The sequence below is a fragment of the Ambystoma mexicanum genome, chromosome 2q, assembly GCF_040938575.1.
Source record: "Ambystoma mexicanum isolate Mex_15411 chromosome 2q, UKY_AmexF1_1, whole genome shotgun sequence".
Lineage (NCBI taxonomy): Eukaryota > Metazoa > Chordata > Amphibia > Caudata > Ambystomatidae > Ambystoma > Ambystoma mexicanum.
In genome coordinates, this window is record NC_090924.1 from 1432387599 (window position 1) to 1432409431 (window position 21833).

The 21833-nt window shown below is 45.7% G+C and overlaps 1 protein-coding gene across 1 annotated transcript in view; it reads right to left on the reverse strand.

The window, feature by feature from the left end:
• The window catches only part of LOC138568869 (brain acid soluble protein 1-like), a 53849-nt gene that overhangs the window by 786 nt on the left and 31230 nt on the right, over positions 1–21833 (reverse strand). The window lies entirely within an intron of this gene.

Genomic DNA, 21833 nt, shown 5'->3' on the forward strand with positions numbered 1-21833 from the left:
CATTCTTCTCCTGCCAAGCCATTACAGAAAGGGGCAAGACCATATGCAAATCAGGCTCAGTCCCACCCCCAAAGGGGCCGTCCAGCCCAAACTGTTCAGTAACATCCCTTCTTCACAAGACCACAATCATCCCGAGACATGTTTTGGCCTCATTGGGCCTCATCTCTGAGGAGTAGCTTGGATCGCCAGTCCCAGCAGGCAAGGAACCCACTTGTAGGAATACCCGCCCAATTGGGGGTGACAAAGCAAAAACAAAGAGGTGATGGCTGGAAGGTTTCAAATTAATCTTGTAGAGGAGCAGGTAGACACGCCATCTATAGCTCCCGCCCCCTCACCTCCATCATACTGGAATAGCAGAAGAAGAGCCCTATGTGAGACACCCGGTATTATCCCAAAACCGAATCGAGTGTATGAGACCGTATCAAATGTGCCCCCGCAATCAAAGGGTGGAAGGATGTCTGCACACACCAATGGACAACGAAGAGCTTCTGAATAGAGCAGAGTGACGTCATGAGGGAAAGACACGAAGACGCACTGAAACGATATGCAAATACTTAAAGGATAAAGATGTAACTGGAGTGATAAGAGAAACATGTAATCGAAGAAGAAGAAATGATATGCATCAAAGAAAAATGTGAGGAGAGATGAAGTGAATGTACATACGCAGAAACGCAAGGTAGCTGAGACATATAGAAGTTTGCTGCAGAAGAAAATGTAACCTGACTAAAGTGGCAAAACAGAAAGGTGATGGCTGGAAGGTTTTGAATAAATCATAACCACTGGCAAAGCTCTGGGCAACCCTCCAGACCATCGTTTTTCAGCCTGCCAAGCCATTACAGAAGGGGAAAAACCATATGCAAATCAGGCTTGGTCCTACCCCAAAAGGGGCAGTCCATCCCAAACTGCTAGGTCACTTCCCTTCTGCACGAGACCTCAAGCATCCCCAGACATGTTTCAGCCTTGTTGGGCGTCATCAGTGAGGAGTAGCTTGGGTCTCTAGGCCCGGCAGACTCGGGACCCACGTCTGGGCATACCCGTCCCACTCGGGGTGACTTTGGCAAAACAGAAAGGTGATGGCTGGAAGGTTTTGAATAAATCATAACCACTGGCAAAGCTCTGGGCAACCCTCCAGACCATCGTTTTTCAGCCTGCCAAGCCATTACAGAAGGGGAAAAACCATATGCAAATCAGGCTTGGTCCTACCCCAAAAGGGGCAGTCCAGCCCGAACTGCTAGGTCACATCCCTTCTGCACGAGACCACAAGCATCCCCAGACATGTTTCAGCCTTGTTGGGCGTCATCAGTGAGGAGTAGCTTGGGTCTCCAGGCCCGGCAGACTCGGGACCCACGTCTGGGCATACCCGTCCCACTCGGGGTGCCTTTGGCAAAACAGAAAGGTGATGGCTGGAAGGTTTTGAATAAATCATAACCACTGGCAAAGCTCTGGGCAACCCTCCAGACCATCGTTTTTCAGCCTGCCAAGCCATTACAGAAGGGGAAAAACCATATGCAAATCAGGCTTGGTCCTACCCCAAAAGGGGCAGTCCAGCCCGAACTGCTAGGTCACATCCCTTCTGCACGAGACCACAAGCATCCCCAGACATGTTTCAGCCTTGTTGGGCGTCATCAGTGAGGAGAAGCTTGGGTCTCTAGGCCCGGCAGACTCGGGACCCACGTCTGGGCATACCCGTCCCACTCGGAGTGACTTTGGCAAAACAGAAAGGTGATGGCTGGAAGGTTTTGAATAAATCATAACCACTGGAAAAGCTCTGGGCAACCCTCCAGACCATCGTTTTTCAGCCTGCCAAGGCATTACAGAAGGGGAAAAACCATATGCAAATCAGGCTTGGTCCTACCCCAAAAGGGGCAGTCCAGCCCGAACTGCTAGGTCACATCCCTTCTGCACGAGACCACAAGCATCCCCAGACATGTTTCAGCCTTGTTGGGCGTCATCAGTGAGGAGTAGCTTGGGTCTCTAGGCCCGGCAGACTCGGGACCCACGTCTGGGCATACCCGTCCCACTCGGGGTGACTTTGGCAAAACAGAAAGGTGATGGCTGGAAGGTTTTGAATAAATCATAACCACTGGCAAAGCTCTGGGCAACCCTCCAGACCATCGTTTTTCAGCCTGCCAAGCCATTACAGAAGGGGAAAAACCATATGCAAATCAGGCTTGGTCCTACCCCAAAAGGGGCAGTCCAGCCCGAACTGCTAGGTCACATCCCTTCTGCACGAGACCACAAGCATCCCCAGACATGTTTCAGCCTTGTTGAGCGTCATCAGTGAGGAGTAGCTTGGGTCTCTAGGCCCGGCAGACTCGGGACCCACGTCTGGGCATACCCGTCCCACTCGGGGTGACTTTGGCAAAACAGAAAGGTGATGGCTGGAAGGTTTTGAATAAATCATAACCACTGGCAAAGCTCTGGGCAACCCTCCAGACCATCTGTGTTCGCCTGCCAAGCCATTACAGAAAGGGGAAAGACAATATGCAAATCAGGCTTGGCACCACCCCCAAAGGGGTAGTCCAGCCTGATATGCTAGGTCGCATCTTTTCTGCACAAGACCACAAGCATCCCCAGATAAGTTTCAGCCTCATTTGGCATCATCAGTGAGGAGTAGCTTGGATCTCTAGGCCTATTAGGCATGGGACCCATGCTTTGGCATACCCGTCCCACTCATGGTGCCAGAGCAAAAACAAAGAGGTGAGTACTGGAAGTCTTAGAATTAATCTTAAACCTCTGGCTATTGATCTTGGCAACCCTCCAGACCATTGTTCTATACCTGCCAAGCCATTACAGAAGGGGAAAGACCATATGCAAATCAGACTTTGCATCAGAATTCAGTGTTAGACACCTGCCCAACACCTCAGATACACTGATCACGGCTTAACGGTCATTCCACGGGGGCAGGCTATTTTCTCAAAAGGGAGTGTGTGGTCCTTTACGCAGAAGCGTGCAGAAGGAAACAGTCATCTTTGGTGTTGAAGTATGTTGACAACCTGACTTTTCATCATAACATTTTTGTCGTGGCTAAATCTTGGAATGAAGACTAGCCCCAAAAAGACGTTAAATCGGATGTGTGTGCTTTATAAATGGTCATATTTCTGCACTCACTCAGGAACAAGGAGCATATAGGTTCAAGCAGCAGATAAGAAAATGTCTATGTAAGGCACTTTCGATAAAAGCGCTATATAACAGCCTTAACCTAGGTTTCAATGACAGCCAAGATGCCAAAGCAGAATCACTTCACTCCGCCCTGAAGGACATGGGTTTCAGCCAACTAGTTAATGCACCCACACATATCAAAGGCAGGACTCTTGATTGGATCCTCTCCCTTAATACCCCCATAACCATTGAGGCCATCTCCCCTCTTACTTGGACCGATCACCATAACATTGTATTTACAATCAATCCCTCCGAACCCACACAAAAGAAACCTAAAACTATGATTACCTATGAAACTAGAAACGCCCGCAAACTCACGCCAGAAAACCTCACGCCTCCTCTTTCAAAAATCCTAGATTCTACCTCGATCACTAGTGACAACCCCTGTCTCCTAGCAGACATATATCACAACTGCCTCACTGCAACCATTAATGCTATAGCACCGCTCACCACCAAGGCAAAACGCTCAGACAAGCGATCTAGCTTCTGGTTCAATGATGATCTTATCGCCCTCAGAAGAACCAAACGCGCGTGTGAACATGCCTACAGAAAGCATCCTACTGCAGAGGCAGAAAAAGCCTACCAAGAAATAAACAAAACCTATAAAACAGCTACTATTACCTACAAATCTAATGCGTATAATAATAGGATCAGCAATGCTACCTCAGATACCAAGGAATTATTTGCCATTCTAAAAGAATTGGAAAACCCTACCCCAGCCATAAACCCAACCATCCCCAGCAAGGAATGGTGCACCACTATTCAAGACACACTAACAGCCAAAATTGAACTACTCCAAATAAAAATCACATCCAAAAAACAATCACTAGCCAACAAACCTGCCCCCCTTAATCTAAATCGACCACATCAGGAATTCACCAGCGCCCCATTCCACTTCACACCAGTATCCCAAAATGTAGTGTTTGACACCATCGCCAAACTCAAAGCCTCCAATTGCAGAGGCGATTCTGTCCCCGCATCAGTAGTCAAATCCTGCGCCCACACCCTCACCCCCATTATCACCAACTTCGTGAACGCTTCCTTCAATACTAACCTAGTACCAGCTAGCATCAAAGAAGCCTGGGTCACCCCTCTCCTGAAAAAACCTACCCTAGACCCTACTGTGCCCACTAATTACAGGCCAATAACAACTGTCCCATTTCTCCTCAAAATATTGGATAAATTAGCATACAACCAAGTCCAAACTCACCTCGAACAAAACCACCTCCTTGGCACGAGGCAATCAGGCTTCCGCCCCAACCATAGCACAGAAACGGCGCTCCTTGACTTAAAAATCCAGATGGATACCATCAGAGACTCAGGAAAACTCTGCATCCTCCTCCTACTCGATCTCTCCGCAGCATTTGATTTAGTAGACCATAATAAACTGTGCGCCACACTAGCGAAAGACTTCAACTTCTCCACCGAAGCTACTACCTGGATCAAATCCTTTCTTGCCGACCGCACCTCCAGGGTCGCCATAGGTAAAGAAGCCGCCAACCCCATCATAGTACCCATTGGTGTCCCCCAAGGTTCCTGTCTCTCACCAACATTATACAATGCATACACTAAACTCCTCTTCTCAGCGCTAGACGACATGGGTGTCATCTACACCAACTTTGCAGATGACACCCAGATCCTCATCCCTTTATCGGGAGACTACACTCAAGACACCGACACTATCAACAAAATATATGCCATAATCCAAAATTGGATGGCACTAAATAGCCTCTGTCTCAATGATGAGAAGACTGAGGTTCTCATTGTGGGCTCCCAATCCAAAATAGAAGCATTACATCCTGATTACTCATCCATCAACATTGATGGCACAAACATATCAGTACTCAAACAAGTAAAAACACTAGGTGTCTACCTAGATGCCAACCTCACCATGACCAAGCACATTAACGCCCTCTCTTCCTCTACCTCCTACACCACAAAACTTATTGCTCTCAGTCGCCAATTCTTGACACCCACCAACTGTATCACGCTGGCAAGAGCTTTAATCTTATCCAGGCTCGACTACTGCAACGTACTCTACCTGGGTACCTCTAAAGCCAATCTAAACAAACTACAGCTTATTCAGAATAAAGCCCTTCGGGCGGCCCTTGGAATAAGGAAGTCAGATCATATCTCAAATATTAGAAGAAACCATCACTGGCTCCCCATCAAAGCCAGGGTCACATTCAAAGCTCTGTGCGTCACATTCAAATGCATCCACTCATGTGTCCCCATCTACCTCAACCACGCCATCACCAGAAAAGTATCTAAGAGGCCCCTCAGATCTAACAGTCAATTACTCCTAGCCATCCCCCGTTACAAGACAACCAAGGCAGGAGGCAGTAGTTTCCAATACCTCGCACCCACATATTGGAACACTCTTCCCCTCCCCATCAAAAATGAGCAAACATTCTCAGGTTTCAAGAAATCCCTGAAAACGTGGCTATTTAACCAAGACTAAAATCCCCTTCCATGCGTCAGGAAATATCATTGTACTGAAGCCCTGCATTTAATGTCTTTGTGTATGATTATTTAGTATTCACATGCACTGTGCCCGATTGGCAATTTCCAAGAAATGTTTTAACCAAGCTGTCTGTAACATCGCTGTGGTACCCAAGGGTATGGGCGAGTAATAAATGCAATAAATAAAAATAAATAATAAATAAAAAAATAAATGACAAGTTATTATTATTATTATTATTATTATTAGTAGTAGTAGTAGTAGTAGCAGTAGTAGTAGTAGCAGTAGTAGTAGTAGTAGTAGTAGTAGTATTCAATATTCAACGAGCCTACTAGGAAAAATGCAAGGTTGGTGCGTTTAGTCATTGCCACCTTCTTTAGAAGCACATGAGACAAGATAATGATACGTTCATTATAATTTCAATTCAACTTAATAATATTCAATACGTCATAGTAGAACACACCCTGCACCCCTATCTGACGCAGCAAGTGCACACATAACTGTATCGCAAGGACATCAATATTCTTTTAATCACATATAATGCCCTCCCTAGAAGAAGACAAGGGCACTCTTAGTGGATGGAACTGGTAAGTGATGGCAAGTTATAATCAGGAATGAATACAAGCAAAGTAAAAAAATACCAGTGGACTGATGGTCCCCAACCAGATGCCCTGAATGAACCAATAGCAGCTCACACCTACACATAGAAAAGCGCCCGATGAGCCTTACATAGAGTAATCAAAAATAAAATATCAATACATGGAAAATTCACATGGATATCCCCTTGTCCTACGAGTGCCGCATCTGATAGTCAAACACGCAAAAAGGACACACATCCACCTGGATGGCAATGGAATGTGTGAATACAAAACTCTGGGGCAGATTCATGGAATTATTTGCGCCGAAAAACAGGGATTTGTGCGGCATTCTGCCCGCAAATCCCCATTTGTTAAACAGCGATTTGCGGGCAGAATGGCGCACAAATCCCTGTTTTTCGGCACAAATAATTCCATGAATCAGTCCATATGTCCACAAGGAAATGAAAACGGACAGCATGCGTGTGACATCATAATGTATGACGTCTACGCATGTGTGCCGTGAGCGCCTGGCGACTGCCCCTGGGTGGTAGCAGTGCACGGTATAAATCATCATAACACAATATCACGTTGAACATGAATGCGTGACGTGAAACTCCTCAATTAACATAAACAATATCATGTTGTCAACATATACAAATCTAGCAAAAATGTGTCTTATCAATATATTACATGGTCTGGGAGACAAATTAGTCACAACTAGTATTTAACGTAATACGTGCAATACACAGAGAATCACCCTGTAGATGTATTTTTGCAGTGCTAAGTCAGTGGAAAGTCATTTTGTGCTGCAAAATTGGCTTTGCACTGACTTTGCCCTGCAGAAATACTCTTTGCACAGTTCCATGAATCAGAGTTTGCGTCGGCAGTGCAAAGTCACTCTTCAGCAGTACAAAGTCACTTTCAACCGTGCAAAGAATTCCATGAATCGGGCCCATAGTCTCTAAATTACTCAGACCCTTGCGTTATAGAAAGACAGAGCTGCAGTGATTGGAGCACTGATCGGTTCAAGACTGCGCTACTGATATCTTACATGTAGGCCATCCTGAGATATTAGTGAAACTCCAAAATCTGGCTCCCGCAATCATGGCAAGAATACAAAAAGGCTGCTGTATTTCCCAGAATTATAAAAAACATAATTCCTTCTGTAATCTCAATGGGTACTTTTAAAAACATCACCTCTTTTCAGGGACACAACTCAACCAAAAAATGTAGGGTAGCCAACACACCAAATGGTGGCAGAGGAACTACCTTTAGATACAGTGTAGGTGGGGTAAGCTTAATTGCAAGTCCCCCCCTTAAGGAACATTTTATTGCTATCATATTTATATTTGTGACAAATCAACTTCCGGGGCACCAGTGGTCCAGGGATGAATATCGGTTTCTAAACCATCAATCAGCCCCACACCTCTAGAACACCAGAAAGGATTTGAACAGACTGGAACACAAGTAAATTATAAACCTCCTTGTCCAATTTTGGTAACGTGGATGGAACGGTAGGCTTAGCTACGCAAGGTTGTGGATCGTTGGTTAGTTGCAACACAGCGAAAATACAATTTAACCCAATGATAAAAGGGACTGTCCAGTCAAGATTGTATTAAAAATATCTACTTTATTATTATTACAACAGACAGTTCTAACACAATACAAAATACAATCCACCCTGTAAAGGAACACAGAGGACAGACAGCTTCACGAAGGAAAGGGAAGCACTCTTGTGAAAACATAAAAATAATATGAGGCCGGGAAGCCCAGAAAGAAACACACCAACACAGGTTACAAAGAACATACAAGTGCTTTATTTAAAAGCTACAACAGTTACCAAAGTCAATTGACAAACGGATATCTATTCGGCTCTCAGAGTAACGTAACGAACTTCAACGAAGGTTCGATGCATTAGTAAGAGAGACCGTACATTGGAATACTTGGGTCTTTCATATGATTTGTCCAGCCCTTGGCCAACCCTCTCGCGGGTTAACCATTATAGGAGTCAGGCCTATGGGTTCCTAGCCAGGTCAATCCTATAATATATGCATTTTGATTAGTTTCACTGATATAGTTGTACATTTACACATAGGTCAACAAATGGACGAGGTCTCAGTTCGCGACCCCGACAAGTGGCCTGCAGGCATATTAATTATTTGTGTGTACGGAGGTCACAATGGCCAGAATCTTACTCAGAATGTCATTCGGCCTCCATTTTGATGTTCAGGGTGACTTCCACATTACAGAAGAACCTAAAATGGTGGCGTAATCCAAGATGGCGATTTACATTACTTTCTCTAAGGTCAAAACCTTGCCGCGGATTTTGTTCACATATGATGTTTTAGACAACTTGCCGTAGGCCAATACACATACAATTGCTGCGATAGGAGGCATAATATTGTTTCAATTCCGACAAACCCTCCTTTTGGCCTATGCCAAGTGCTAATATCACTTCTAATACTCTCGTAAATAACTCCATGCATTGTTGTCTATACATCCTGAATCATTATCTGTAATGTCTATAGCCATTAGGTCGTTCATCAGAACCTCTTGTAACACAAACTCTTTAGATGCTGTATCTGGGGCGTACATTTTGTGCCCTACTGTGCTCACCGCTTGAGCACAACACCCCCCTAGCATTGCACATATACTAGGTAGACATTGGAAACAGCAACAAAGGAATAGCAGGATTCCCAAAATAACCAAGATAACAGAAAGCACCTTCCAACCCCAGGATCGTAGAGAATCCCAGAACCAGGCGCTAATATTCCAATCTCCCACAGGAACATGCACCTCAGAACTAAGGATGTGCAAGTTCTATATTGCTTTAAAAATTGTCGGTGAGGAGTCTGGTACAAAAACACAGCAAGCGGACACCACTAATTTGCATACTCCACCACGTTCTGCCAGAATGACATCTAATGCTATCCGATTTTGGAGTGCTACCAATCTTATTGCCTTTTGTTCTAGTGTCATATTGTAGAGTATATCCGTGGTCCGGTTGATGGTTCTCTCTAGTACTCTTGCTAGTCCCCTAATATTTTCAGAGTTTGATATCTGTCCCCAAAATGGCACAACTGATTTCGCTATATCTCCCAATACTTGCCCAGGGGTATCCCCATCCTCGTCCCGCCGTGGGCGAGCCTTAGAAACTTCCAATGTACTAGCTACAAATACCCCAGGTAACAGGATTCCTAAATAACAGGTTCCCTGCCAATCCTTGGGCAACCAGGGAAATGCTGAACTACCACAAACGAAATATACAGGCCCCCCTACGTACAGAGGCCTGTTCTACCCAGTCAAATTTACAATGTTCACACAACCTTCAAAATCTCCTATTGGCCGAGTGCCATTTCTTTGTACACAAAAGGGGACTGAATCGGGGCTATGATTAATAGAGTAGGAAGGAGGCACAGCATCCTTATTGCCTATCGGAGCCATTTTAAAGGAAATTAGAGTTTGGAAAGGAAGAGATCGTTTATCAGATGACCTAATAGAAGCAACATTAGGTCTACTTCTATTTGCAAAAAGCGAGCATCCCAGGGGAGTCAATTCACGTTTCTCAAAATCATTTAAATTAGTTCCATCAAAGTTCCCTGAGACGCTATCATTCCAACGGCCAAAGAATAGTGCTCTAAGAGAAGCATAGCAAGCAGTCGTTAAAGGTAAAGGGTGAATATACCATCCTAGCCCCTTGTTCCCATGTTGCGGTAAATGGGTGCAAATCCAGCAATTACTCGTATTAAAAATGGCATGCTTTGCATTCATTACTATCATTAAAGTGTTATTATGATACTTTCGTCTATGCTGGGAGTCTCTAGGTGACAAGGTGTGGAGGTGTACAGAGGTAGTCAAAGCAGTAGGTACAATCTCAATTGGCAGTAGAGGTTTTAGAGGGTAAATTTCTTCGAAGTACCAAAGTCCCACAGCAGTAATTACACAAATTCCAATTATTATTAATACAACACAGCAATACGTTTTCGGGGCCCAGGCACATTGTTCGTTGTCCGAGTTGGTCAACCCCTTATTTACAAGTCCAGTGCGGGGAGCAGCGGTGGAGGTGGCAGGCATCGTAGTTTCTTAATCGACGACCCCAATTTTCGTTGCTGGCGACACTACGGTCGCGCGACTTCTTAGTCCTTCAAAACCCTAGCCAGCAGAATCCCTGTTTTTTTGCTTTTGTTCGAAAGGAACTTTCTTTTACAAGAGAAAACTTTCAATCACTTCTTCTTTCCAAATGCACGGAAAAGACCCGTGCCTTAGTTCTATTTTCTTCGTCGAAGGTTGTTCCTGGTGGTACCCAGAACTGTTTGATCCGGAAACAAGGCGATGTCACTTCCTGAGGGAAGCGACGTATCGGAGGCGACGGAAGCCGCAGAACTTGAAACAATGTTTTCCGGAAGTTACTTTTCGAAGAGTGCAGAGACGAAATGGACTGTTCCCCAAGCTCCATGGGCTCAGAGAAATTCTCCGACACACTCACAGTGCTGTTTGCCACTCCAGGATCAGAGATTGTAGCATCAGCGAGGGGTTCTGATTCTTCTGTAACGTGCGGCGTCGGGTGAGGAAGTTTCTTGACATGCGTCGCGTGGATCCAATGTTTTTTTCCAGCCACCCGCACTGCTCTCTGAGTGACCAACAGCACCTGGTAAGGTCCCCTCCAGCCAGGAGTGAGACAGGAAGACCTTTCGTAGGCCTTCACAAGGACCCAACTTCCAGGCTGAATATCGTGTCCTGGGCCCGTAAACCGTACAGGTAAAGCTGATTGGACCTGATGATAAATGAGATACAGATTTTTAGTCAACTGGTTACAGAAGTCTACAAGCAATACATTTTCTACCTCCCTCAATGCTTTAGGCTTTGGAAGACCCCAAATGTTAGCAGGTCTCCCCATCACTACCTCAAATGGAGAAAGCCCAGTCTTAGTTTGAGATGTGGTACGCATAGCTAACAAAACAATAGGTAAGGCATCTGGCCATTTCAATTTGGTATCGGCACATGTTTTTGCAAGCTTATTCTTTAAGATACCGTTATGTCTCTCTACCAACCCAGCACTTTGAGGGTGTCTAGCCGAGTGAAATCGCTTTTCAATGTGTAACGCTGTGCATATCTACAAAATTACTGCTGCAACAAAATGGGGACCATTGTCCAACCAAATGACCCTCGGAAGCACAAATCGTGGAAAGAATTCTTTTACCATAGTCTTTGCATAGTAGTAGCATCTTTAACGGGAAAAGCCTCGACCCATTTACTAAAAGCACAAATAATCACAAGAACATATTTTAGATTGTTGCACCGTTCCATCTCAATAAAATCAAAGTGGATGACCTCGAAGGGAACAGAAGGGGGCCCAAAGCTTCCCCTTGGAGTTACTGTCCCCTTCCCCACATTGTGCTGTAAGCAAATCATACAATTCTGAACATGGCGCTGCACAATCTTCGAAATTTTATCATTCACCCATACTTGTTCTAACATTTTCGTGATCTGCTGAGCACACACATGCGTAGGACCGTGTGCCATCGTAACCATTGCCAGCACATATGAATCAGGGAGCAACCATTTTCCTTCAGATGTATCCACCCAACACCCATCATCATCCAGTTTCCCCATTCCTTCAGCCCACCTTTTAGACTCCTCTATTGTGGCATCAGTTTGAATATCCCGCACAGACCCGATACCCTCATCCATTACATAGGCATCTTTTGTTTCCCTTAGAGCATACATGTCTGCGCTAAGGTCTGTGGCCGTTTGCCTGGCTATCTGGTCACCAAAAGCGTTCCCTTTTCCCACATCATCTATAACCTTACGATGTGCTGCACATTTCATGATCGCTAACTGCCTTGGGAGTGAGAGTGCCGAAAGCAATTGCACTATCAGGGGACCGTGCTGAATCTTGGTCCCATGTGAGGTTAGGAACCCGCTTTCCGACCAGAGCCTCCCGAAGTTGTGAGCCACCCCAAAGGCGTACTGGCTATCAGTATATATGTTTACTATATGCCCTTCGGAGAGTTCACAAGCTCGGGTCAACGCTATAATCTCTGCGGCCTGCGCGGATTTATGCGGAATTCTCTTAGTTTCAACAACCGTACTCAACGTAGTAACTGCGTAAGCAGCTGTAGATGTACCATCTGGAAGTTTGAAGCAGGAGCCATCACAAAACAGCTCCCCTTCTGCATTGTCAAAAGGAGTATCTATAAGGTCTATCCTGCCCTTCGTTTCCTTTTCAGTGGTATACAGGCAGTCATGTAATTCTTCGTCACCGCAAACAGTATTTTGCGGGAAAGGTAGAAGTTCAGCCGGATTAAGAACACAACACCTCTTAATTTGAATGTGAGGGGCAAACAGAATTAATTCATACCTTGTCAGTCGTGCAGAGGTGAGGTGTTGTGTTTGAGTCTTATTCAATAGAACATCTACAGAGTGAGGTACCATCAAAATTAAATCATGGCCTAGGACCATTCCTTCACTCTGTTTTACAGACGCGGCAGCAGCAGCGACAGCTCGCAAACATCTCGGCAAAGTGCATGCAACAGGATCAAGGGCGGAGGAGTAGTAGCCACACGGCCTATTTTTCCCTCCATGTTCCTGCGTCAACACAGCCAAAGCACATCCATCACATTCATGCACAAACAACACAAAGGCCTTGTCATAATTTGGAGTACCCAGAACCGGTGCAGAGCATAACGCAGTTTTGAGAAGCTCAAATGATCGTTGATGTTCCGATTTCCATGGCAGTGGCAGAGAAATGCCCTTCTTCGTCAAAGCCAACATCGGTTTTATCACTAGTGAAAAGTTCGGGATCCACAACCTACAGTAAGAAGCCATACCTATTAAGGCTCTGACTTCCTTCTGCGTATTTGGAACAGACATGCCAGAAATGTGTTTTATTCTTTCAGGTGTCAATCTTCTCCCCTCCTTTGACAGGAGGTAACCTAAATAGGCGACCTCCTGGCAACAATATTGAAATTTCTTGAGCGAAGCTTTATGACAGTTTTCGGCCAGATGAATAAGTAACAATACAGTGCCTTCTTTACAAGCACTTTCAGAATCTGCAGCCAAAATCAAATCATCGACATACTGAAGTGGTGTACAAGTAGGTGGAAATTCAAGGGTGTCAAGCTGCTCTTTCAAAGCTCTACTATAAGTGCTTGGACTTTCAGTATAACCTTGAGGTGCCCAAGTAAATGTGAATGAACGTCCCCCCAAGGTGAACGCAAACAAATATCTACTCTCCTTGTGTATAGGAATACTAAAGAAAGCATTCTTTAGATCCACAACACTAAAGTGAGTAGCTGTAGCAGGGATCATTGTTAGTATCGTTGTTACATCAGGCACAATTGGAAATTGCGGGGCGACAACTTTGTTAATAGCACAAAGATCAATTATAAAACGGTATGGGATTGCATTGTCGCCTTTCTTGTATACAGGTAAAATCGGGCTGTTACTTAAACTGCCTGAAATCTCCTCAATCACCCCTCGGTGCACAAAATCGGAGACAATGCACTTCAAAGCACGCTCGCCCTCAACTGACATTTTATACTGCGGAATGCGTGGTAATTTAACTCCATGTTTCAAAACTATTTTAACGAGGTCAATCTGTAGTACCCCAACATCATTGTTGTCAACCGCCCATAAACATTCCGGGACAACACTAAACTCAGGAGGCAATGGTCGAGTCAAAAACTGAGAATTGGGAAGTTGCTGTGGTGAAACCGTCAGTCGTACTCCATCAGAGGAACAATGAATTACTGCATTCAGTTTCTTTAACAAATTTAACCCCAGAAAATTCTCTCCACAGTTCGAAGTCAGAAGGAAAGGGCAATGGTCCGTAAAGGGACCCAAAGAAACAGACACCGGCTACGGAACCGGACAGACAATTGGTATACCAGAAAACCCTACAGAAACATTTGTTTGCCCTGACAGTGGAATGTTTGGAATCCGGGAATGATCAATGGAGCACTTCTGTGCTCCAGTGTCTATCAAAAACTGATGTTTCCTATTCCCCACTAACAATTCAACGTAGGGACCTTTCTGATTAACGGGAATAGGTGAAGTTTCCAAACCCTTCTTCGGGCAGTCCTAACAAAACAAAATGTCATCGGAAGGAAGCTCTTCAGAAAGGTAGGCAGCAGAAGGGTGATCAAATATGTTTCTTGCGTCCACACTCGAAGTCTGATTTTCCCATGAAAAAGGTTGCTGAGGATCTTGTGAAAACTGACCTCTATCAGTGCCCCCTGCTCCAGGGCGACCTCTAGGTCGTCTACCCATACTCCCAAACGCATTGTTTGACCTTTGTCGAAGGACGGGGCACTGTGCTCGCCAATGACCTTCCTGGCGGCAATAGGCACATTGATTAACATTCACATGACCCAAAGGAGCGTTTCCTTTTGGGACATACTGACCTCTGGTCTGTGATGTACCTCCTCTGGGATTTCTAACAATTTGTTGTAACAATACTTTAGTCTTCAAATCTCCTTTCCTCTTCTCTATTTTCTCTTTTTCATTATTCACACGGTTCTCATAATACTGAGCCATGTGCAAAACTTCAGATTGGGACTTCGCCTGCCAAGCGCTCTCAGAGGACATAATCTGTGACTGGATGTCGGGCAACAACCCACATACAAATTTGTCCACAAACAACCTTTTCTCGGACTCTGTGCCCAAGTCCTGGCCACTGAAATCAGAAAATACCTGTTTGAATCTATTAAAGAACTCAGTGGCACCTTCAGTCTTTCCTTGAACACAGGCCGTAATCTTGTCCCAAATAATTCTTTTCTCAGGAATTATGGTTTTCAATTTTGCGACAATTCTATCAGGCAAATTAAGTATTACCTGAGGTGGTTTTTCACCAGCTGGTCTTTCCCCATCAAACCTAGTCATGTTAGCCCACGTATCTCCTAACCCTGGCACATCGTCTATTGTTCGAACCTGCTTCCATAAATCTACGGGCAGGAGTACAGGGAATAGCAAGTCAATGTCACTTAAGGTGAACACAGAGGACTGCAAAACCGACTCTATCTCTTTGTAAAACCCTGTTGGGTTTTTTCTGATGTCGGGAATTGATTGTCTAATAGTGTTCACTTCCTGTCGTGAAAACGGGACGTGAAGAAATTGCGATACATAGTGTGCAGGGATGTTCACAGCAGGTGCACCAGTCCCAGCGTTAGCAGGAATCTCGACCTTTGGGACAAATGTCGGATTAACCTCTCTCATAGGCAACTGAGATGTAGGTAACTCTGATCGCTTACTAAGCAATAGAGCCAGGTCGAGCGCTAAGGCAGCTAAAGAAGTGTCGGGCGAAAAAGCCCTCTTACAAATACCCAATAATTCTATAGGACAACTAACCTTCTTCCTTACACATTCATCTTGTAGGTACTGTACCATTACCTGAATCACCTTCTTCTGCATTTCTACTGTATACTGACTATATGTGTCATATACTTCATCTGGCGGTACCGATGAATCCGAGATCCATCGAATCGCATCTTTGGTACAAATTCGTACTTCCTCAGGTGCCGATCTACGACACGGAAGGAACCGTTTCTGTACATACATACTGTCGTCTTCCTCATCCTCATCTCGTAATCTTTTGAAGTCCCTCCTATACTCAAACAATCTCTCAACATGACCTTGTACTTTCTCCTCTGTGTCCCTCGAAAGCGTTAAAGTATTTACATCCCTCACCCGTTGCGGGATATCCAAATTTTGTAATCTACCCCACATTACACATAAATGAGTCCCCAAACCTTCGATAAAAACATTTTTCTCGGGAAAATTGTCCATATTTGATAATGTGGAAAAAACGTTAACTTGATCACCTTTCTCCATACAGTGCTTATCCCATGCAAATAATTCCTGTTTCTTGCCTGTAGAAACAGTATTTCGAGTGACAATCTTCGACCCCGCACCCTGATCAACTTCAGTTAATACAGAACTACTCGGGAGAAAAGGTGCGGGCAAATTCAATGGGGGTGCAACGATCGGCGTAGGAGAAAGGGGTGGTGCGATAGGTGGAGGAACAACAACTAGAGGAATGGGAACAATAGGTTGCACAGGGGGAACAGGAATAACAGCAGGAAGGGGCAGAGTACCCGGGAGAGGATCATACAGAGGTGGCGCAGAGGCACCAGGCCTGCGTTCGTTTAACAATTTTTCAATAAATTCTTCAGAAACATGGAAATCTTTAGAGGGATACATTTTCTGGATACCTAGTGAGAAAGCCCTATCCATGTTTTTGACTGACTCCGAATGTTTTTCTTTATCATATAACAACGCTTTTTCGGCATTTGTTTTATGATGGCGTGCATGTTTATCCCAACTTTTAAGCTGCTGCAACGCTTCTTTTTTCCAATTCTGCAAAACATCAAATGCTGCAGGTCTGGCCTTCTTTTTTAGCAAGACCGATTTTAGGTATTCAATACGGGGGATCTCGAAACTACCATTGATTGGCCACTGAAATTCGGAGGCATGTCTGGTTTGTCTGTGCCAAATATCATTAAATACTATACTTCCAATGCCATAGTTACAGTACATAGTACATGCCGGCGACCCCTCCTGTGGTGCCGGGCAGCTAAATACCAAAGATTGTCGATCGCTGCGGAACAGAGCCCTAAAGCAGCTAGACAATTTCCCAGGCATTTCACAAAAAATTGGTGTTACCTGGTCAATAATTGTGTCTGCAGATACAATACGCCAAATTGGAATTGTCAGGGTTAAATTAAGAGCCGGGTCACGACTGCACCTGACCAAACCTAAGGAGGACCGTACGGTTTACCAAAGAACTTACCTAACGAATTTTACCTTGTGTTTGGTGGTTTTGACAATTCTGCCCGCCTCAAAAAATGGACCCTCGTCAAGATGCCGTGTCAGACTACACGACTATCGTCCAAGGATTGGATCGTGCAGTGCTGTCGAGGTATCGCAGCTCGTTTGGTCAGGTCCGCAGTATCACACCGTCCAATCCCGGTTCGATAGTCTGCGTCAACCTTCAATGATCCGGCATCAATCTTGAGGGTCCCTATTCGGGCGCCAACTGTGAAAACATAAAAATAATATGAGGCCGGGAAGCCCAGAAAGAAACACACCAACACAGGTTACAAAGAGCATACAAGTGCTTTATTTAAAAGCTACAACAGTTACCAAAGTCAATTGATAAACGGATAGCTATTCGGCTCTCAGAGTAAAGTAACGAACTTCAACGAAGGTTTGATGCATTAGTAAGAGAAACCGTACATTGGAATACTTGGGTCTTTTTTATGATTTGTCCAGCCCTTGGCCAACCCTCTCGCGGGTTAACCATTATAGGAGTCGGGCCTATGGGTTCCTAGCCAGGTCAATCCTATAATATATGCATTTTGATTAGTTTCTCTGATATAGTTGTACATTTACACATAGGTCAACAATAGGACGAGGTCTCAGTTCGCGACCCCGACAAGTGGCCTGCAGGCATATTAATTATTCGTGTGTACGGAGGTCACAACGGCCAGAATCTTACTCAGAATGTCATTCGGCCTCCATTTTGATGTTCAGGGTGACTTCCACATTACAGGAGAACCTAAAATGGTGGCTTAATCCAAGATGGCGACTTACATTACTTTCTCTAAGGTCAAAACCTTGCCGCGGAGTTTGTTCGCATATGATGTTTTAGACAACTTGGCGTAGGCCAATACACATACAATTGCTGCGATAGGAGGCATAATATTGTTTCAATTCCGACACTCTGGATACTGACAGGAGGGTAGTTGGTAAAGCAATCAGTCTTAACTGTTCAAGGTTATTTGGTTTCAGCACCAAGGGAGCAAGGAGTCATAAATGTCACTAGGGGCCTTCGGAAAAGGACTAGGGGGACAGAACCACAATGTACCTGGTGCTTGAGATGTTCTTGATGCTTGAAAGCATCAAGACATTTCCAGAACGCTTTGCAGCTCCTGCGACAGAGTTCAAAACGGGAAACAGCTGCGGGTATCAGGTGGCAGGGAGTTTGGCACGTGAGTCTGGATGGATGGCTGCAGGCTGGTCTATACGGCAGCTCGGGGTCAAGCAATATTTTCTCTGTGCTGGCTGGTGGATCTGGAACTCTGGTCGAGGTGTCTTGGGTGGCTTGAGTGACTGCAGCTTGACAACAGTCAGTGGTGCAGCAGGTCACGGTTCGATGGCTTGACTGCCTCGAAAATGTCCATAAAAGATGGACACTGGTTGATGCTTGTGTGGCACTCCTCCTTGCTTCTCTGCAGGGCTTGTGGTGTCTTTTCAAGGCAGACAGCCCAAAGCTGATGAGACTGTTTGCAGGCAACGGCCTTTTCTGTTGTTCAGAGACTCTCTGGCACTTCCCACCTAGGAAGTGTGCTGGCAGAACATGGCAGGGAACGCTGTGTGCTGGTGGGGTCCTTGTGCTGGAGCTGCTGGATGGGTCCACTGAGTCTGGTATCGCCCTCTGTTCCCTTGGAGATGTTTAGAGGAGGGATCTTGCTTCCCTCTTGGAAATCCTGGCCTTCCTTAACTGGCAGAAGATATAAGGTAGCCTGTACCTTCAGCCAGGGTCCAAATGAGTCCTTCTTCTTATTCCTACGGATGATCTGCTAAATGCGGGGTTCAACAATCTTTTAAAGCCAAGTGGGCCCCAGAGATTGGTACAGGCTAAGCCTACCTTAATGAACCAAACCTGGGTCCTCACCAATAATCTTCTGTTATGCGTGTGGTGATAACCAGAGTGCTCTGCAACAGGAAAGGTAGGGGGTGACACCATGTACTCCTAAGTCCCACTCATCTTCCTGTCTGTTGTAGATCAAAGTGTCTCTCTGGTTAACTGAGCCCTCTGTGGCTCTTGATCAAAGCGCAGGTCTCCCTTGAAGTTTGTGACAGGAGCAGACTGCCTGTCTCCCTTAAATCACATACTTCTCCCTCAGAAAGCTGTCCACTCTGCAGGGGTTGCCTACAGTAGTAGTGGACCCAGGCATGCCATTCTCTGTCCTTCACACAGAGGGGTGGGAACTAGCTTCAAGTTGACATATTGCATATCAAAGAGGTGTGAGTCCCACCTTCTTTTTGTCTGTCCTGCAACCAAGCCCCTTCAAACAGGCTTGCCTTCATTATTTCCCATTACTATCCACTGCCACCAGCCAAACTAGACAATAGCAAGGCAGATCCATGGGGCGCTTGATATTTTAATTAGGCTGCCCATGGCCAGTGGAAGGTGTGCCTTACCCCTTCTTGAGATGCTTTGATGTACCCGTGGCTGTCACATTCAGGCTGAACATGACAGGGGAGGACAGCGCCTGTAGGCTGTATCCTCCTGGAGTACACGTGACTATGCATTTCATGTGGTGAGCAGGGCAAATGTGTGCAGAATGGTCACACAAATTATCAGAGGTTGATCTCCCATCATTCAGTTTCATTTTTAAAAATTCAAAATGCCCAGGCGAGCGCACTCTCCCTGTGCGGATGGTTGAATTCCTCACAATATTATTATGGTATTTATTGAGCACGGACCGAGCTTTGAGAAACAATGGAGCACTTTAGAGAGGTATACAACAGTACGGATAAATAACTGAGGGCATTACAGAGCTATGCAACCTTGCAGATGCACAACAGAGCACTTTGCAAAGGTAACAATAGAAAGATATACAGCAGAGGGTAGGATACAGAGGGGCACAGTAGAGGTGTACAGCTGTACCAGTTGGCAGGGAGGAGAAGGGTGGCAGCGTCAAGCAAGTCAGGTGGTGCGAGGTGCGACTTGATGGCCTAGGTGTTGAGGAGGCGAGACTACTTGAAGAAGTGGTTCTTGAGTACTTTTCTGAATTGTAGGAACATGGGGGAAAGTCTGATGCTGATGGGGAGGAGGTTCCATAGTTTTGTGGCATAGCCAGAGAAGGTTGGTTTTCTGGGCCTTTCTATTTTGCAGTGATAGATTTCAAGTCTGCACGTATCCTGGCTTCTGGTGGTGCGCTGTCCAACGGAGCTGCTGAATTTCTCTGCAAGGTAGCTGGATGACTTGAGGGCGACAGCCTTATAGAAGATGCAGCAAGATTTGAAGGTGATTTGTGCATGCAGTGGGAGCCAGTGAAGGTCGGTGAGGGCCGGGGGATATGGTCGTATCTGCATAGACCCTTGTTGAGGCGTGCAGCTCTATGTAGGACACTTCTCAGGGGCCATTGTCTCATCCAAGTGCGATAGAACCAGTGCTTGAACGGTGGATCTAAATCTGTCTGGAGGGAGGAAGGGCTTGACTTTCCACAGGAGGGAGAGCTGATATCAAGCTGTCTGAGTTCTCAAAGCTATGTGTGCCTTGAAGGAGAGGTGCTTGTTGATGTGGGACCCGAGGAACTTGGCGCATGAGGTGAGCTCAGTTGTGAATCCCTCAGAGTTCATGGTTGATGGCCGGGTCTGTATGTCTGGGTGTTCAGTGTTGTTGGTGAGCAGTAGGAGTTCAGTCTTGGAGTCTGCACTGGACATCCAAGACTGGATCAGCGAGAGGCAGGTTTTGAGCCTATGGATGTCCTTGATGGAGTCGATCTTGAGGTATAGCTGTGTGTCATCAGAGCTTTGGAGGATGTGGGTGTTTTGTGTGGCTAGGAGGGCTCCCGGCGACTCCATGTATAGATTGAAGATCACCAGGGAGAGGATGAAACCCTGCAGGAATCCACAGGAGATGGGTAGCATTGGCGTTTAAGAGAAGTCCATATGAACAAACTGCTGGCGGTTGGTGAGGTAGGACGTGAACTTGATCCACGTACGCGGATGTAGGGTGTCCGTAAGCACCTGGTGGTCTACTGTGTCAATAGCGGCCGAGAGTTCAAGTAGAACCAGAAGGCAGGGGTAGCCATCATTAAGGATGTTCAGGGCGTCGTCGACCACCTGTATGGTTTCCGTCTCTGTGCTGCATCTGGGTTTGATCCCGGATTGGTAGGTTTGGAGGAGATTGTTAGTGTTGATGTGTTGCTGCAGTTGTGTGACTACCCCTTTCTTGATGATCTTACCTAGGAAGGGAAGACAGGTCATGGGGCGATAGTTACCTAGGTTTTGGGGTTCCAGGGTGGGTTTCTTTAGTAGAGGGAGGATTTGTCCTGTCTTTAGGGACGATGGGAAGCAGGAATTTTCATCTGGTGGGGCCAGGGTTGTGATCGGGGGGCCCACATTCCATTGGGTTTGGGTCTAGGAGTACCCTAAACAAAGTGCTGATATTGTTCTACATTTCCCAGATCCATGATCTAGCAATACATGTCTTTCCAGATCTGCAAAAATACACTGTACATAGCAAAAGAGAAGCAAGGAAAACAGTGTTGCAACATGAATCTACCGATCTTCCCTTCCCATGTGCTCTCCCCTTTCTGTTATATCTGATTCTCCTTCACCTTTCACCATCCAGTCACCTTCCTAGCTGCCTTAACCACCGTCCCATTTACCTCCCCTCTCACCTAGTCACACCAGCACCCAGCATGCCTTTCCTGGACTGGCTTGGGAGAATTGAGGGTGATGCCGCCTCCTCCTCCTGCGAGAGGGCTGAGCAGTGAGAACCGTAGTATTTTTACTGTTTCAGATGAGATCCGCTCAAGAATACCTTCCCGAGCACTGTGGCTACTCCAGCAGGCCCTGGAGGAGATGCTTGTGGTCCCTCCATCTTGTTGTGCAAG